A 19415-nucleotide genomic window follows, 5' to 3' on the forward strand; every position below is an offset into this window, starting at 1 on the left:
CATGACCTGTAATCTGTAAAAACATGATCTGTAACCTGTAAAAACATGATCTGTAAAAACATGATCTGTAATCTATAAAAACATGATCTGTAATCTATAAAAACATGACCTGTAACCTGTAAAAACATGATCTGTAATCTATAAAAACATGACCTGTAATCTGTAAAAACATGACCTGTAACCTGTAAAAACATGATCTGTTATCTGTAAAACCATGACTTGTAACCTGTAAAAACATGACCTGTAACCTGTAAAAACATGACCTGTAACCTGTAAAAACATGATCTGTTATCTGTAAAACCATGACTTGTAACCTGTAAAAACATGACATGTAACCTGCAAAAACATGATCTGTTATCTGTAAAACCATGACTTGTAACCTTTAAAAACATGACCTGTAACCTGTAAAACCATGACCTGTAACCTGTAAAAGCATGACCTGTAATCTGTAATAACATGACCTGTAATCTGTACAAACATGGCCTGTAACCTGTAAAAACATGATCTTTAACATGTAAAAACATTATCTGTATCCTGTACAAACATGGCCTGTAACCTGTAAAAACATGATCTTTAACATGTAAAAACATGATCTGTAATCTGTAAAAACATGATCTGTAATCTATAAAAACATGACCAGTAATCTGTAAAAACATGATCTGTAACCTGTAACAACGTGACCTGTAACCTGTAAAAACATGATCTGTTATCTGTAAAACCATGACTTGTAACCTGTAAAAACATGACCTGTAACCTGTAAAAACATGATCTGTTATCTATAAAAACATGACCTGTAATCTGTAATAACATGACCTGTAATCTGTCAAACAATGACCTGTAACCTGTAAAAACATGATCTTTAACATGTTAAAAACATGATCTTTAACATGTAAAAACATGATCTGTAATCTGTAAAAACATGATCTGTAATCTATAAAAACATGACCTGTAATCTGTAAAAACATGACCTGTAACCTGTATGAACATGATCTGTTATCTGTAAAACCATGACTTGTAAACTGTAAAAACATGACATGTAACCTGTAAAAACATGATCTGTTATCTGTAAAACCATGACTTGTAACCTGTAAAAACATGACCTGTAACCTGTAAAACCATGACCTGTAACCTGTAAAAACATGACCTGTAATCTGTAATAACATGACCTGTAATCTGTCAAACAATGACCTGTAACCTGTAAAAACATGATCTTTAACATGTAAAAACATGATCTGTAACCTGTACAAACATGGCCTGTAACCTGTAAAAACATGATCTTTAACATGTAAAAACATGATCTGTATCCTTTACAAACATGGCCTGTAACCTGTAAAAACATGATCTTTAACATGTAAAAACATGATCTGTAATCTGTAAAATCATGATCTGTAATCTATAAAAACATGACCAGTAATCTGTAAAAACATGATCTGTGACCTGTAACAACGTGATCTGTAACCTGTAAAAACATGATCTGTTATCTGTAAAACCATGACTTGTAACCTGTAAAAACATGACCTGGAACCTGTAAAAACATGATCTGTTATCTATAAAACCATGACTTGTAACCTGTAAAAACATGACATGTAACCTGTAAAAACATGATCTGTTATCTGTAAAACCATGACTTGTAACCTGTAAAAATATGACCTGCAACCGGTAAAACCATGGCCTGTAACCTGTAAAAACATGACCTATAATCTGTAATAACATGACCTGTATTCTGTCAAACAATGACCTGTAACCTGTAAAAACATGATCTTTAACATGTTAAAAACATGATCTGTAACCTGTACAAACGTGGCCTGTAACCTGTAAAAACATGATCTTTAACATGTAAAAACATGATCTGTAACCTGTACAAACATGGCCTGTAACCTGTAAAAACATGACCGGTAATCTGTAAAAAAAAAAATGACCTGTAATCTGTCAAACAATGACCTGTAACCTGTACAAACATGGCCTGTAACCTGTAAAAACATGATCTTTAACATGTAAAAACATGATCTGTAATCTGTAAAAACATGTTCTGTAATCTGTAAAACCATGACCTGTAATCTGTAATAACATGACCTGTAATCTGTCAAACAATGACCTGTAACCTGTACAAACATGGCCTGTAACCTGTAAAAACATGATCTTTAACATGTAGAAATATGATCTGTAATCTGTAAAACCATGACGTGTAACCTGTAAGCCCATGACCTGTAACCTGTAAAAACATGACCTGTAATCTGTAATAACATGACCTGTAATCTGTAATAACATGACCTGTAATCTGTCAAACAATGACCTGTAACCTGTACAAACATGGCCTGTAACCTGTAAAAACATGATCTTTAACATGTAAAAACATGATCTGTAATCTGTAAAAACAGGTTCTGTAATCTGTAAAAACATGACCTGTAATCTGTAAAAACATGACCTGTAACCTGTAAAAACATGATCTGTAAAAACATGATCTGTAATCTATAAAAACTTCACCTGTAATCTATAAAAACATGACCTGTAACCTGTAAAAACATGACCTGCAATCTATAAAAACAACGACCTGTAACCTGTACAAACATGGCCTGTAACCTGTAAAAACATGATCTTTAACATGTAAAAACATGATCTGTAATCTGCAAAAACATGATCTGTATTATATAAAAACATGACCAGTAATCTGTAAAAAAAATGATCTGTAACCTGTAACAACGTGACTTGTAACCTGTAAAAACATGATCTGTTATCTGTAAAACCATGACTTGTAACCTGTAAAAACATGACGTGTAACCTGTAAAAGCATGAACTGTAATCTGTAAAAACATGACATGTAACCTGTAAAAACATGACCTGTAATCTGTTAAAACATGATCTGTAATCTATAAAAACATGACCTGTAACCTGTCAAAACATGACCTGTAATCTGTCGAAATATGACCTGTAACCTGTAAAAACATGACCTGCAATCTGTAAAAACATGGCCTGTAACCTGTAAAAACAAGATCTTTAACATGTAAAAACATGATCGGTAATCTGTAAAAACATGATCTGTAATCTATAAAAACATGACCTGTAATCTGTAAAAACATGACCTGCAACCTGTAAAAACATGATCTGTAAAAACATGATCTGTAATCTATAAAAACATGACCTGTAATCTATAACAACATGACCTGTAACCTGTAAAAACATGATCTTTAATCTATAAAAACATGACCTGTAATCTGTAAAAACATGATCTGTAACCTGTAAAAACATGATCTGTAAAAACATGATCTGTAATCTATAAAAACATGATCTGTAATATATAAAAACATGACCTGTAACCTGTAAAAACATGATCTGTAATCTATAAAAACATGACCTGTAATCTGTAAAAACATGACCTGTAACCTGTAAAAACATGATCTGTTATCTGTAAAACCATGACTTGTAACCTGTAAAAACATGACCTGTAACCTGTAAAAACATGACCTGTAACCTGTAAAAACATGATCTGTTATCTGTAAAACCATGACTTGTAACCTGTAAAAACATGACATGTAACCTGCAAAAACATGATCTGTTATCTGTAAAACCATGACTTGTAACCTTTAAAAACATGACCTGTAACCTGTAAAACCATGACCTGTAACCTGTAAAAGCATGACCTGTAATCTGTAATAACATGACCTGTAATCTGTACAAACATGGCCTGTAACCTGTAAAAACATGATCTTTAACATGTAAAAACATTATCTGTATCATGTACAAACATGGCCTGTAACCTGTAAAAACATGATCTTTAACATGTAAAAACATGATCTGTAATCTGTAAAAACATGATCTGTAATCTATAAAAACATGACCAGTAATCTGTAAAAACATGATCTGTAACCTGTAACAACGTGACCTGTAACCTGTAAAAACATGATCTGTTATCTGTAAAACCATGACTTGTGACCTGTAAAAACATGACCTGTAACCTGTAAAAACATGATCTGTTATCTATAAAAACATGACCTGTAATCTGTAATAACATGACCTGTAATCTGTCAAACAATGACCTGTAACCTGTAAAAACATGATCTTTAACATGTTAAAAACATGATCTTTAACATGTAAAAACATGATCTGTAATCTGTAAAAACATGATCTGTAATCTATAAAAACATGACCTGTAATCTGTAAAACATGACCTGTAACCTGTAAGAACATGATCTGTTATCTGTAAAACCATGACTTGTAAACTGTAAAAACATGACATGTAACCTGTAAAAACATGATCTGTTATCTGTAAAACCATGACTTGTAACCTGTAAAAACATGACCTGTAACCTGTAAAAACATGACATGTAACCTGTAAAACCATGACCTGTAACCTGTAAAAACATGACCTGTAATCTGTAATAACATGACCTGTAATCTGTCAAACAATGACCTGTAACCTGTAAAAACATGATCTTTAACATGTAAAAACATGATCTGTAACCTGTACAAACATGGCCTGTAACCTGTAAAAACATGATCTTTAACATGTAAAAACATGATCTGTATCCTTTACAAACATGGCCTGTAACCTGTAAAAACATGATCTTTAACATGTAAAAACATGATCTGTAATCTGTAAAATCATGATCTGTAATCTATAAAAACATGACCAGTAATCTGTAAAAACATGATCTGTAACCTGTAACAACGTGATCTGTAACCTGTAAAAACATGATCTGTTATCTGTAAAACCATGACTTGTAACCTGTAAAAACATGACCTGGAACCTGTAAAAACATGATCTGTTATCTATAAAACCATGACTTGTAACCTGTAAAAACATGACATGTAACCTGTAAAAACATGATCTGTTATCTGTAAAACCATGACTTGTAACCTGTAAAAATATGACCTGCAACCGATAAAACCATGGCCTGTAACTTGTAAAAACATGACCTATAATCTGTAATAACATGACCTGTATTCTGTCAAACAATGACCTGTAACCTGTAAAAACATGATCTTTAACATGTTAAAAACATGATCTGTAACCTGTACAAACGTGGCCTGTAACCTGTAAAAACATGATCTTTAGCATGTAAAAACATGATCTGTAACCTGTACAAACATGGCCTGTAACCTGTAAAAACATGACCGGTAATCTGTAAGAAAAATGACCAGTAATCTGTAAAAACATGATCTGTAATCTGTAAAAACAGGTTCTGTAAAAACATGACCTGTAATCTGTAAAAACATGACCTGTAATCTGTAAAAACATGACCTGTAACCTGTAAAAACATGATCTGTAAAAACATGATCTGTAATCTATAAAAACTTCACCTGTAATCTATAAAAACATGACCTGTAACCTGTAAAAACATGACCTGCAATATATAAAAACAACGACCTGTAACCTGTACAAACATGGCCTGTAACCTGTAAAAACATGATCTTTAACATGTAAAAACATGATCTGTAATCTGCAAAAACATGATCTGTATTATATAAAAACATGACCAGTAATCTGTAAAAAAAATGATCTGTAACCTGTAACAACGTGACTTGTAACCTGTAAAAACATGATCTGTTATCTGTAAAACCATGACTTGTAACCTGTAAAAACATGACGTGTAACCTGTAAAAGCATGAACTGTAATCTGTAAAAACATGACATGTAACCTGTAAAAACATGACCTGTAATCTGTTAAAACATGATCTGTAATCTATAAAAACATGACCTGTAACCTGTCAAAACATGACCTGTAATCTGTCGAAATATGACCTGTAACCTGTAAAAACATGACCTGCAATCTGTAAAAACATGGCCTGTAACCTGTAAAAACAAGATCTTTAACATGTAAAAACATGATCGGTAATCTGTAAAAACATGATCTGTAATCTATAAAAACATGACCTGTAATCTGTAAAAACATGATCTGTTAACTGTAAAAACATGATCTGTAAAAACATGATCTGTAATCTATAAAAACATGACCTGTAATCTATAAAAACATGACCTGTAACCTGTAAAAACATGATCTTTAATCTATAAAAACATGACCTGTAATCTGTAAAAACATGATCTGTAACCTGTAAAAACATGATCTGTAAAAACATGATCTGTAATCTATAAAAACATGATCTGTAATCTATAAAAACATGACCTGTAACCTGTAAAAACATGATCTGTAATCTATAAAAACATGACCTGTAATCTGTCAAACAATGACCTGTAACCTGTACAAACATGGCCTGTAACCTGTAAAAACATGATGTTTAACATGTAACATGGCATGTAACCTGTAAAAACATGATCTGTTATCTGTAAAACCATGACTTGTAACCTGTAAAAATATGACCTGCAACCTGTAAAACCATGACCTGTAACCTGTAAAAACATGACCTGTAATCTGTAATAACATGACCTGTAATCTGTCAAACAATGACCTGTAACCTGTACAAACATGGCCTGTAACCTGTAAAAACATGATCTTTAACATGTAAAAACATGATCTGTAATCTGTAAAAACATGTTCTGTAATCTGTAAAACCATGACCTGTAATCTGTAATAACATGACCTGTAATCTGTCAAACAATGACCTGTAACCTGTACAAACATGGCCTGTAACCTGTAAAAACATGATCTTTAACATGTAGAAATATGATCTGTAATCTGTAAAACCATGACTTGTAACCTGTAAAACCATGACCTGTAACCTGTAAAAACATGACCTGTAATCTGTAATAACATGACCTGTAATCTGTAATAACATGACCTGTAATCTGTCAAACAATGACCTGTAACCTGTACAAACATGGCCTGTAACCTGTAAAAACATGATCTTTAACATGTAAAAACATGATCTGTAATCTGTAAAAACAGGTTCTGTAAAAACATGACCTGTAATCTGTAAAAACATGACCTGTAACCTGTAAAAACATGATCTGTAAAAACATGATCTGTAATCTATAAAAACTTCACCTGTAATCTATAAAAACATGACCTGTAACCTGTAAAAACATGACCTGCAATCTATAAAAACAACGACCTGTAACCTGTACAAACATGGCCTGTAACCTGTAAAAACATGATCTTTAACATGTAAAAACATGATCTGTAATCTGCAAAAACATGATCTGTATTATATAAAAACATGACCAGTAATCTGTAAAAAAAAATGATCTGTAACCTGTAACAACGTGACTTGTAACCTGTAAAAACATGATCTGTTATCTGTAAAACCATGACTTGTAACCTGTAAAAACATGACGTGTAACCTGTAAAAGCATGAACTGTAATCTGTAAAAACATGACATGTAACCTGTAAAAACATGACCTGTAATCTGTTAAAACATGATCTGTAATCTATAAAAACATGACCTGTAACCTGTCAAAACATGACCTGTAATCTGTCGAAATATGACCTGTAACCTGTAAAAACATGACCTGCAATCTGTAAAAACATGGCCTGTAACCTGTAAAAACAAGATCTTTAACATGTAAAAACATGATCGGTAATCTGTAAAAACATGATCTGTAATCTATAAAAACATGACCTGTAATCTGTAAAAACATGACCTGCAACCTGTAAAAACATGATCTGTAAAAACATGATCTGTAATCTATAAAAACATGACCTGTAATCTATAAAAACATGACCTGTAACCTGTAAAAACATGATCTTTAATCTATAAAAACATGACCTGTAATCTGTAAAAACATGATCTGTAACCTGTAAAAACATGATCTGTAAAAACATGATCTGTAATCTATAAAAACATGATCTGTAATCTATAAAAACATGACCTGTAACCTGTAAAAACATGATCTGTAATCTATAAAAACATGACCTGTAATCTGTAAAAACATGACCTGTAACCTGTAAAAACATGATCTGTTATCTGTAAAACCATGACTTGTAACCTGTAAAAACATGACCTGTAACCTGTAAAAACATGACCTGTAACCTGTAAAAACATGATCTGTTATCTGTAAAACCATGACTTGTAACCTGTAAAAACATGACATGTAACCTGCAAAAACATGATCTGTTATCTGTAAAACCATGACTTGTAACCTTTAAAAACATGACCTGTAACCTGTAAAACCATGACCTGTAACCTGTAAAAGCATGACCTGTAATCTGTAATAACATGACCTGTAATCTGTACAAACATGGCCTGTAACCTGTAAAAACATGATCTTTAACATGTAAAAACATTATCTGTATCCTGTACAAACATGGCCTGTAACCTGTAAAAACATGATCTTTAACATGTAAAAACATGATCTGTAATCTGTAAAAACATGATCTGTAATCTATAAAAACATGACCAGTAATCTGTAAAAACATGATCTGTAACCTGTAACAACGTGACCTGTAACCTGTAAAAACATGATCTGTTATCTGTAAAACCATGACTTGTAACCTGTAAAAACATGACCTGTAACCTGTAAAAACATGATCTGTTATCTATAAAAACATGACCTGTAATCTGTAATAACATGACCTGTAATCTGTCAAACAATGACCTGTAACCTGTAAAAACATGATCTTTAACATGTTAAAAACATGATCTTTAACATGTAAAAACATGATCTGTAATCTGTAAAAACATGATCTGTAATCTATAAAAACATGACCTGTAATCTGTAAAAACATGACCTGTAACCTGTATGAACATGATCTGTTATCTGTAAAACCATGACTTGTAAACTGTAAAAACATGACATGTAACCTGTAAAAACATGATCTGTTATCTGTAAAACCATGACTTGTAACCTGTAAAAACATGACCTGTAACCTGTAAAACCATGACCTGTAACCTGTAAAAACATGACCTGTAATCTGTAATAACATGACCTGTAATCTGTCAAACAATGACCTGTAACCTGTAAAAACATGATCTTTAACATGTAAAAACATGATCTGTAACCTGTACAAACATGGCCTGTAACCTGTAAAAACATGATCTTTAACATGTAAAAACATGATCTGTATCCTTTACAAACATGGCCTGTAACCTGTAAAAACATGATCTTTAACATGTAAAAACATGATCTGTAATCTGTAAAATCATGATCTGTAATCTATAAAAACATGACCAGTAATCTGTAAAAACATGATCTGTGACCTGTAACAACGTGATCTGTAACCTGTAAAAACATGATCTGTTATCTGTAAAACCATGACTTGTAACCTGTAAAAACATGACCTGGAACCTGTAAAAACATGATCTGTTATCTATAAAACCATGACTTGTAACCTGTAAAAACATGACATGTAACCTGTAAAAACATGATCTGTTATCTGTAAAACCATGACTTGTAACCTGTAAAAATATGACCTGCAACCGGTAAAACCATGGCCTGTAACCTGTAAAAACATGACCTATAATCTGTAATAACATGACCTGTATTCTGTCAAACAATGACCTGTAACCTGTAAAAACATGATCTTTAACATGTTAAAAACATGATCTGTAACCTGTACAAACGTGGCCTGTAACCTGTAAAAACATGATCTTTAACATGTAAAAACATGATCTGTAACCTGTACAAACATGGCCTGTAACCTGTAAAAACATGACCGGTAATCTGTAAAAAAAAAATGACCTGTAATCTGTCAAACAATGACCTGTAACCTGTACAAACATGGCCTGTAACCTGTAAAAACATGATCTTTAACATGTAAAAACATGATCTGTAATCTGTAAAAACATGTTCTGTAATCTGTAAAACCATGACCTGTAATCTGTAATAACATGACCTGTAATCTGTCAAACAATGACCTGTAACCTGTACAAACATGGCCTGTAACCTGTAAAAACATGATCTTTAACATGTAGAAATATGATCTGTAATCTGTAAAACCATGACGTGTAACCTGTAAGCCCATGACCTGTAACCTGTAAAAACATGACCTGTAATCTGTAATAACATGACCTGTAATCTGTAATAACATGACCTGTAATCTGTCAAACAATGACCTGTAACCTGTACAAACATGGCCTGTAACCTGTAAAAACATGATCTTTAACATGTAAAAACATGATCTGTAATCTGTAAAAACAGGTTCTGTAATCTGTAAAAACATGACCTGTAATCTGTAAAAACATGACCTGTAACCTGTAAAAACATGATCTGTAAAAACATGATCTGTAATCTATAAAAACTTCACCTGTAATCTATAAAAACATGACCTGTAACCTGTAAAAACATGACCTGCAATCTATAAAAACAACGACCTGTAACCTGTACAAACATGGCCTGTAACCTGTAAAAACATGATCTTTAACATGTAAAAACATGATCTGTAATCTGCAAAAACATGATCTGTATTATATAAAAACATGACCAGTAATCTGTAAAAAAAAATGATCTGTAACCTGTAACAACGTGACTTGTAACCTGTAAAAACATGATCTGTTATCTGTAAAACCATGACTTGTAACCTGTAAAAACATGACGTGTAACCTGTAAAAGCATGAACTGTAATCTGTAAAAACATGACATGTAACCTGTAAAAACATGACCTGTAATCTGTTAAAACATGATCTGTAATCTATAAAAACATGACCTGTAACCTGTCAAAACATGACCTGTAATCTGTCGAAATATGACCTGTAACCTGTAAAAACATGACCTGCAATCTGTAAAAACATGGCCTGTAACCTGTAAAAACAAGATCTTTAACATGTAAAAACATGATCGGTAATCTGTAAAAACATGATCTGTAATCTATAAAAACATGACCTGTAATCTGTAAAAACATGACCTGCAACCTGTAAAAACATGATCTGTAAAAACATGATCTGTAATCTATAAAAACATGACCTGTAATCTATAAAAACATGACCTGTAACCTGTAAAAACATGATCTTTAATCTATAAAAACATGACCTGTAATCTGTAAAAACATGATCTGTAACCTGTAAAAACATGATCTGCAAAAACATGATCTGTAATCTATAAAAACATGATCTGTAATCTATAAAAACATGACCTGTAACCTGTAAAAACATGATCTGTAATCTATAAAAACATGACCTGTAATCTGTAAAAACATGACCTGTAACCTGTAAAAACATGATCTGTTATCTGTAAAACCATGACTTGTAACCTGTAAAAACATGACCTGTAACCTGTAAAAACATGACCTGTAACCTGTAAAAACATGATCTGTTATCTGTAAAACCATGACTTGTAACCTGTAAAAACATGACATGTAACCTGCAAAAACATGATCTGTTATCTGTAAAACCATGACTTGTAACCTTTAAAAACATGACCTGTAACCTGTAAAACCATGACCTGTAACCTGTAAAAGCATGACCTGTAATCTGTAATAACATGACCTGTAATCTGTACAAACATGGCCTGTAACCTGTAAAAACATGATCTTTAACATGTAAAAACATTATCTGTATCCTGTACAAACATGGCCTGTAACCTGTAAAAACATGATCTTTAACATGTAAAAACATGATCTGTAATCTGTAAAAACATGATCTGTAATCTATAAAAACATGACCAGTAATCTGTAAAAACATGATCTGTAACCTGTAACAACGTGACCTGTAACCTGTAAAAACATGATCTGTTATCTGTAAAACCATGACTTGTAACCTGTAAAAACATGACCTGTAACCTGTAAAAACATGATCTGTTATCTATAAAAACATGACCTGTAATCTGTAATAACATGACCTGTAATCTGTCAAACAATGACCTGTAACCTGTAAAAACATGATCTTTAACATGTTAAAAACATGATCTTTAACATGTAAAAACATGATCTGTAATCTGTAAAAACATGATCTGTAATCTATAAAAACATGACCTGTAATCTGTAAAAACATGACCTGTAACCTGTAAGAACATGATCTGTTATCTGTAAAACCATGACTTGTAAACTGTAAAAACATGACATGTAACCTGTAAAAACATGATCTGTTATCTGTAAAACCATGACTTGTAACCTGTAAAAACATGACCTGTAACCTGTAAAAACATGACCTGTAACCTGTAAAACCATGACCTGTAACCTGTAAAAACATGACCTGTAATCTGTAATAACATGACCTGTAATCTGTCAAACAATGACCTGTAACCTGTAAAAACATGATCTTTAACATGTAAAAACATGATCTGTAACCTGTACAAACATGGCCTGTAACCTGTAAAAACATGATCTTTAACATGTAAAAACATGATCTGTATCCTTTACAAACATGGCCTGTAACCTGTAAAAACATGATCTTTAACATGTAAAAACATGATCTGTAATCTGTAAAATCATGATCTGTAATCTATAAAAACATGACCAGTAATCTGTAAAAACATGATCTGTAACCTGTAACAACGTGATCTGTAACCTGTAAAAACATGATCTGTTATCTGTAAAACCATGACTTGTAACCTGTAAAAACATGACCTGGAACCTGTAAAAACATGATCTGTTATCTATAAAACCATGACTTGTAACCTGTAAAAACATGACATGTAACCTGTAAAAACATGATCTGTTATCTGTAAAACCATGACTTGTAACCTGTAAAAATATGACCTGCAACCGATAAAACCATAGCCTGTAACTTGTAAAAACATGACCTATAATCTGTAATAACATGACCTGTATTCTGTCAAACAATGACCTGTAACCTGTAAAAACATGATCTTTAACATGTTAAAAACATGATCTGTAACCTGTACAAACGTGGCCTGTAACCTGTAAAAACATGATCTTTAGCATGTAAAAACATGATCTGTAACCTGTACAAACATGGCCTGTAACCTGTAAAAACATGACCGGTAATCTGTAAGAAAAATGACCAGTAATCTGTAAAAACATGACCTGTAATCTGTCAAACAATGACCTGTAACCTGTACAATCATGATCTGTAACCTGTAAAAACATGACCTTTAACTTGTATAAACATGATCTGTAATCTGTAAACCATGACCTGTAACCTGTGAAAACATGACCTGCAATCTGTCAAGCCATGACCTGTAACCTGTAAAACATGACCTGAAACCCGTAAAAACACGACCTTTAACCTGTAAAAACATGACCGGTAATCTGTAAAAAAAAAATGACCAGTAATCTGTAAAACCATGACTTGTAACCTGTAAAAAATGACCTGTAATCTGTCAAACCATGACGTATAAATAATCTGTCAAAACATGGCCTGCAATCTGTAAAAACATGACCTGCAATCTGTAAAAACATGGCCTGTAACCTGTAAAAACAAGATCTTTAACATGTAAAAACATGATCGGTAATCTGTAAAAACATGATCTGTAATCTATAAAAACATGACCTGTAATCTGTAAAAACATGACCTGCAACCTGTAAAAACATGATCTGTAAAAACATGATCTGTAATCTATAAAAACATGACCTGTAATCTATAAAAACATGACCTGTAACCTGTAAAAACATGATCTTTAATCTATAAAAACATGACCTGTAATCTGTAAAAACATGATCTGTAACCTGTAAAAACATGATCTGTAAAAACATGATCTGTAATCTATAAAAACATGATCTGTAATCTATAAAAACATGACCTGTAACCTGTAAAAACATGATCTGTAATCTATAAAACATGACCTGTAATCTGTAAAAACATGACCTGTAACCTGTAAAAACATGATCTGTTATCTGTAAAACCATGACTTGTAACCTGTAAAAACATGACCTGTAACCTGTAAAAACATGACCTGTAACCTGTAAAAACATGATCTGTTATCTGTAAAACCATGACTTGTAACCTGTAAAAACATGACATGTAACCTGCAAAAACATGATCTGTTATCTGTAAAACCATGACTTGTAACCTTTAAAAACATGACCTGTAACCTGTAAAACCATGACCTGTAACCTGTAAAAGCATGACCTGTAATCTGTAATAACATGACCTGTAATCTGTACAAACATGGCCTGTAACCTGTAAAAACATGATCTTTAACATGTAAAAACATTATCTGTATCCTGTACAAACATGGCCTGTAACCTGTAAAAACATGATCTTTAACATGTAAAAACATGATCTGTAATCTGTAAAAACATGATCTGTAATCTATAAAAACATGACCAGTAATCTGTAAAAACATGATCTGTAACCTGTAACAACGTGACCTGTAACCTGTAAAAACATGATCTGTTATCTGTAAAACCATGACTTGTAACCTGTAAAAACATGACCTGTAACCTGTAAAAACATGATCTGTTATCTATAAAAACATGACCTGTAATCTGTAATAACATGACCTGTAATCTGTCAAACAATGACCTGTAACCTGTAAAAACATGATCTTTAACATGTTAAAAACATGATCTTTAACATGTAAAAACATGATCTGTAATCTGTAAAAACATGATCTGTAATCTATAAAAACATGACCTGTAATCTGTAAAAACATGACCTGTAACCTGTAAGAACATGATCTGTTATCTGTAAAACCATGACTTGTAAACTGTAAAAATATGACATGTAACCTGTAAAAACATGACATGTAACCTGTAAAAACATGATCTGTTATCTGTAAAACCATGACTTGTAACCTGTAAAAACATGACCTGTAACCTGTAAAAACATGACCTGTAACCTGTCAAAACATGATCGGTAATCTGTAAAAACATGATCTGTAATCTATAAAAACATGACCTGTAATCTGTAAAAACATGACCTGCAACCTGTAAAAACATGATCTGTAAAAACATGATCTGTAATCTATAAAAACATGACCTGTAATCTATAACAACATGACCTGTAACCTGTAAAAACATGATCTTTAATCTATAAAAACATGACCTGTAATCTGTAAAAACATGATCTGTAACCTGTAAAAACATGATCTGTAAAAACATGATCTGTAATCTATAAAAACATGATCTGTAATCTATAAAAACATGACCTGTAACCTGTAAAAACATGATCTGTAATCTATAAAAACATGACCTGTAATCTGTAAAAACATGACCTGTAACCTGTAAAAACATGATCTGTTATCTGTAAAACCATGACTTGTAACCTGTAAAAACATGACCTGTAACCTGTAAAAACATGACCTGTAACCTGTAAAAACATGATCTGTTATCTGTAAAACCATGACTTGTAACCTGTAAAAACATGACATGTAACCTGCAAAAACATGATCTGTTATCTGTAAAACCATGACTTGTAACCTTTAAAAACATGACCTGTAACCTGTAAAACCATGACCTGTAACCTGTAAAAGCATGACCTGTAATCTGTAATAACATGACCTGTAATCTGTACAAACATGGCCTGTAACCTGTAAAAACATGATCTTTAACATGTAAAAACATTATCTGTATCCTGTACAAACATGGCCTGTAACCTGTAAAAACATGATCTTTAACATGTAAAAACATGATCTGTAATCTGTAAAAACATGATCTGTAATCTATAAAAACATGACCAGTAATCTGTAAAAACATGATCTGTAACCTGTAACAACGTGACCTGTAACCTGTAAAAACATGATCTGTTATCTGTAAAACCATGACTTGTAACCTGTAAAAACATGACCTGTAACCTGTAAAAACATGATCTGTTATCTATAAAAACATGACCTGTAATCTGTAATAACATGACCTGTAATCTGTCAAACAATGACCTGTAACCTGTAAAAACATGATCTTTAACATGTTAAAAACATGATCTTTAACATGTAAAAACATGATCTGTAATCTGTAAAAACATGATCTGTAATCTATAAAAACATGACCTGTAATCTGTAAAAACATGACCTGTAACCTGTAAGAACATGATCTGTTATCTGTAAAACCATGACTTGTAAACTGTAAAAACATGACATGTAACCTGTAAAAACATGATCTGTTATCTGTAAAACCATGACTTGTAACCTGTAAAAACATGACCTGTAACCTGTAAAAACATGACCTGTAACCTGTAAAACCATGACCTGTAACCTGTAAAAACATGACCTGTAATCTGTAATAACATGACCTGTAATCTGTCAAACAATGACCTGTAACCTGTAAAAACATGATCTTTAACATGTAAAAACATGATCTGTAACCTGTACAAACATGGCCTGTAACCTGTAAAAACATGATCTTTAACATGTAAAAACATGATCTGTATCCTTTACAAACATGGCCTGTAACCTGTAAAAACATGATCTTTAACATGTAAAAACATGATCTGTAATCTGTAAAATCATGATCTGTAATCTATAAAAACATGACCAGTAATCTGTAAAAACATGATCTGTAACCTGTAACAACGTGATCTGTAACCTGTAAAAACATGATCTGTTATCTGTAAAACCATGACTTGTAACCTGTAAAAACATGACCTGGAACCTGTAAAAACATGATCTGTTATCTATAAAACCATGACTTGTAACCTGTAAAAACATGACATGTAACCTGTAAAAACATGATCTGTTATCTGTAAAACCATGACTTGTAACCTGTAAAAATATGACCTGCAACCGATAAAACCATGGCCTGTAACTTGTAAAAACATGACCTATAATCTGTAATAACATGACCTGTATTCTGTCAAACAATGACCTGTAACCTGTAAAAACATGATCTTTAACATGTTAAAAACATGATCTGTAACCTGTACAAACGTGGCCTGTAACCTGTAAAAACATGATCTTTAGCATGTAAAAACATGATCTGTAACCTGTACAAACATGGCCTGTAACCTGTAAAAACATGACCGGTAATCTGTAAGAAAAATGACCAGTAATCTGTAAAAACATGATCTGTAATCTGTAAAAACAGGTTCTGTAAAAACATGACCTGTAATCTGTAAAAACATGACCTGTAACCTGTAAAAACATGATCTGTAACATGATCTGTAATCTATAAAAACTTCACCTGTAATCTATAAAAACATGACCTGTAACCTGTAAAAACATGACCTGCAATCTATAAAAACAACGACCTGTAACCTGTACAAACATGGCCTGTAACCTGTAAAAACATGATCTTTAACATGTAAAAACATGATCTGTAATCTGCAAAAACATGATCTGTATTATATAAAAACATGACCAGTAATCTGTAAAAAAAATGATCTGTAACCTGTAACAACGTGACTTGTAACCTGTAAAAACATGATCTGTTATCTGTAAAACCATGACTTGTAACCTGTAAAAACATGACGTGTAACCTGTAAAAGCATGAACTGTAATCTGTAAAAACATGACATGTAACCTGTAAAAACATGACCTGTAATCTGTTAAAACATGATCTGTAATCTATAAAAACATGACCTGTAACCTGTCAAAACATGACCTGTAATCTGTCGAAATATGACCTGTAACCTGTAAAAACATGACCTGCAATCTGTAAAAACATGGCCTGTAACCTGTAAAAACAAGATCTTTAACATGTAAAAACATGATCGGTAATCTGTAAAAACATGATCTGTAATCTATAAAAACATGACCTGTAATCTGTAAAAACATGACCTGCAACCTGTAAAAACATGATCTGTAAAAACATGATCTGTAATCTATAAAAACATGACCTGTAATCTATAAAAACATGACCTGTAACCTGTAAAAACATGATCTTTAATCTATAAAAACATGACCTGTAATCTGTAAAAACATGATCTGTAACCTGTAAAAACATGATCTGTAAAAACATGATCTGTAATCTATAAAAACATGATCTGTAATCTATAAAAACATGACCTGTAACCTGTAAAAACATGATCTGTAATCTATAAAAACATGACCTGTAATCTGTCAAACAATGACCTGTAACCTGTACAAACATGGCCTGTAACCTGTAAAAACATGATGTTTAACATGTAACATGGCATGTAACCTGTAAAAACATGATCTGTTATCTGTAAAACCATGACTTGTAACCTGTAAAAATATGACCTGCAACCTGTAAAACCATGACCTGTAACCTGTAAAAACATGACCTGTAATCTGTAATAACATGACCTGTAATCTGTCAAACAATGACCTGTAACCTGTACAAACATGGCCTGTAACCTGTAAAAACATGATCTTTAACATGTAAAAACATGATCTGTAATCTGTAAAAACATGTTCTGTAATCTGTAAAACCATGACCTGTAATCTGTAATAACATGACCTGTAATCTGTCAAACAATGACCTGTAACCTGTACAAACATGGCCTGTAACCTGTAAAAACATGATCTTTAACATGTAGAAATATGATCTGTAATCTGTAAAACCATGACTTGTAACCTGTAAAACCATGACCTGTAACCTGTAAAAACATGACCTGTAATCTGTAATAACATGACCTGTAATCTGTAATAACATGACCTGTAATCTGTCAAACAATGACCTGTAACCTGTACAAACATGGCCTGTAACCTGTAAAAACATGATCTTTAACATGTAAAAACGTGATCTGTAATCTGTAAAAACAGGTTCTGTAAAAACATGACCTGTAATCTGTAAAAACATGACCTGTAACCTGTAAAAACATGATCTGTAAAAACATGATCTGTAATCTATAAAAACTTCACCTGTAATCTATAAAAACATGACCTGTAACCTGTAAAAACATGACCTGCAATCTATAAAAACAACGACCTGTAACCTGTACAAACATGGCCTGTAACCTGTAAAAACATGATCTTTAACATGTAAAAACATGATCTGTAATCTGCAAAAACATGATCTGTATTATATAAAAACATGACCAGTAATCTGTAAAAAAAATGATCTGTAACCTGTAACAACGTGACTTGTAACCTGTAAAAACATGATCTGTTATCTGTAAAACCATGACTTGTAACCTGTAAAAACATGACGTGTAACCTGTAAAAGCATGAACTGTAATCTGTAAAAACATGACATGTAACCTGTAAAAACATGACCTGTAATCTGTTAAAACATGATCTGTAATCTATAAAAACATGACCTGTAACCTGTCAAAACATGACCTGTAATCTGTCGAAATATGACCTGTAACCTGTAAAAACATGACCTGCAATCTGTAAAAACATGGCCTGTAACCTGTAAAAACAAGATCTTTAACATGTAAAAACATGATCGGTAATCTGTAAAAACATGATCTGTAATCTATAAAAACATGACCTGTAATCTGTAAAAACATGACCTGCAACCTGTAAAAACATGATCTGTAAAAACATGATCTTTATTCTATAAAAACATGACCTGTAATCTGTAAAAACATGATCTGTAACCTGTAAAAACATGATCTGTAAAAACATGATCTGTAATCTATAAAAACATGATCTGTAATCTATAAAAACATGACCTGTAACCTGTAAAAACATGATCTGTAATCTATAAAAACATGACCTGTAATCTGTAAAAACATGACCTGTAACCTGTAAAAACATGATCTGTTATCTGTAAAACCATGACTTGTAACCTGTAAAAACATGACCTGTAACCTGTAAAAACATGACCTGTAACCTGTA

Source organism: Myxine glutinosa, chromosome 9 (genome assembly GCF_964187855.1).
Source record: "Myxine glutinosa chromosome 9, kmMyxGlut1.1, whole genome shotgun sequence".
NCBI classification, from domain to species: Eukaryota; Metazoa; Chordata; class Myxini; order Myxiniformes; family Myxinidae; genus Myxine; species Myxine glutinosa.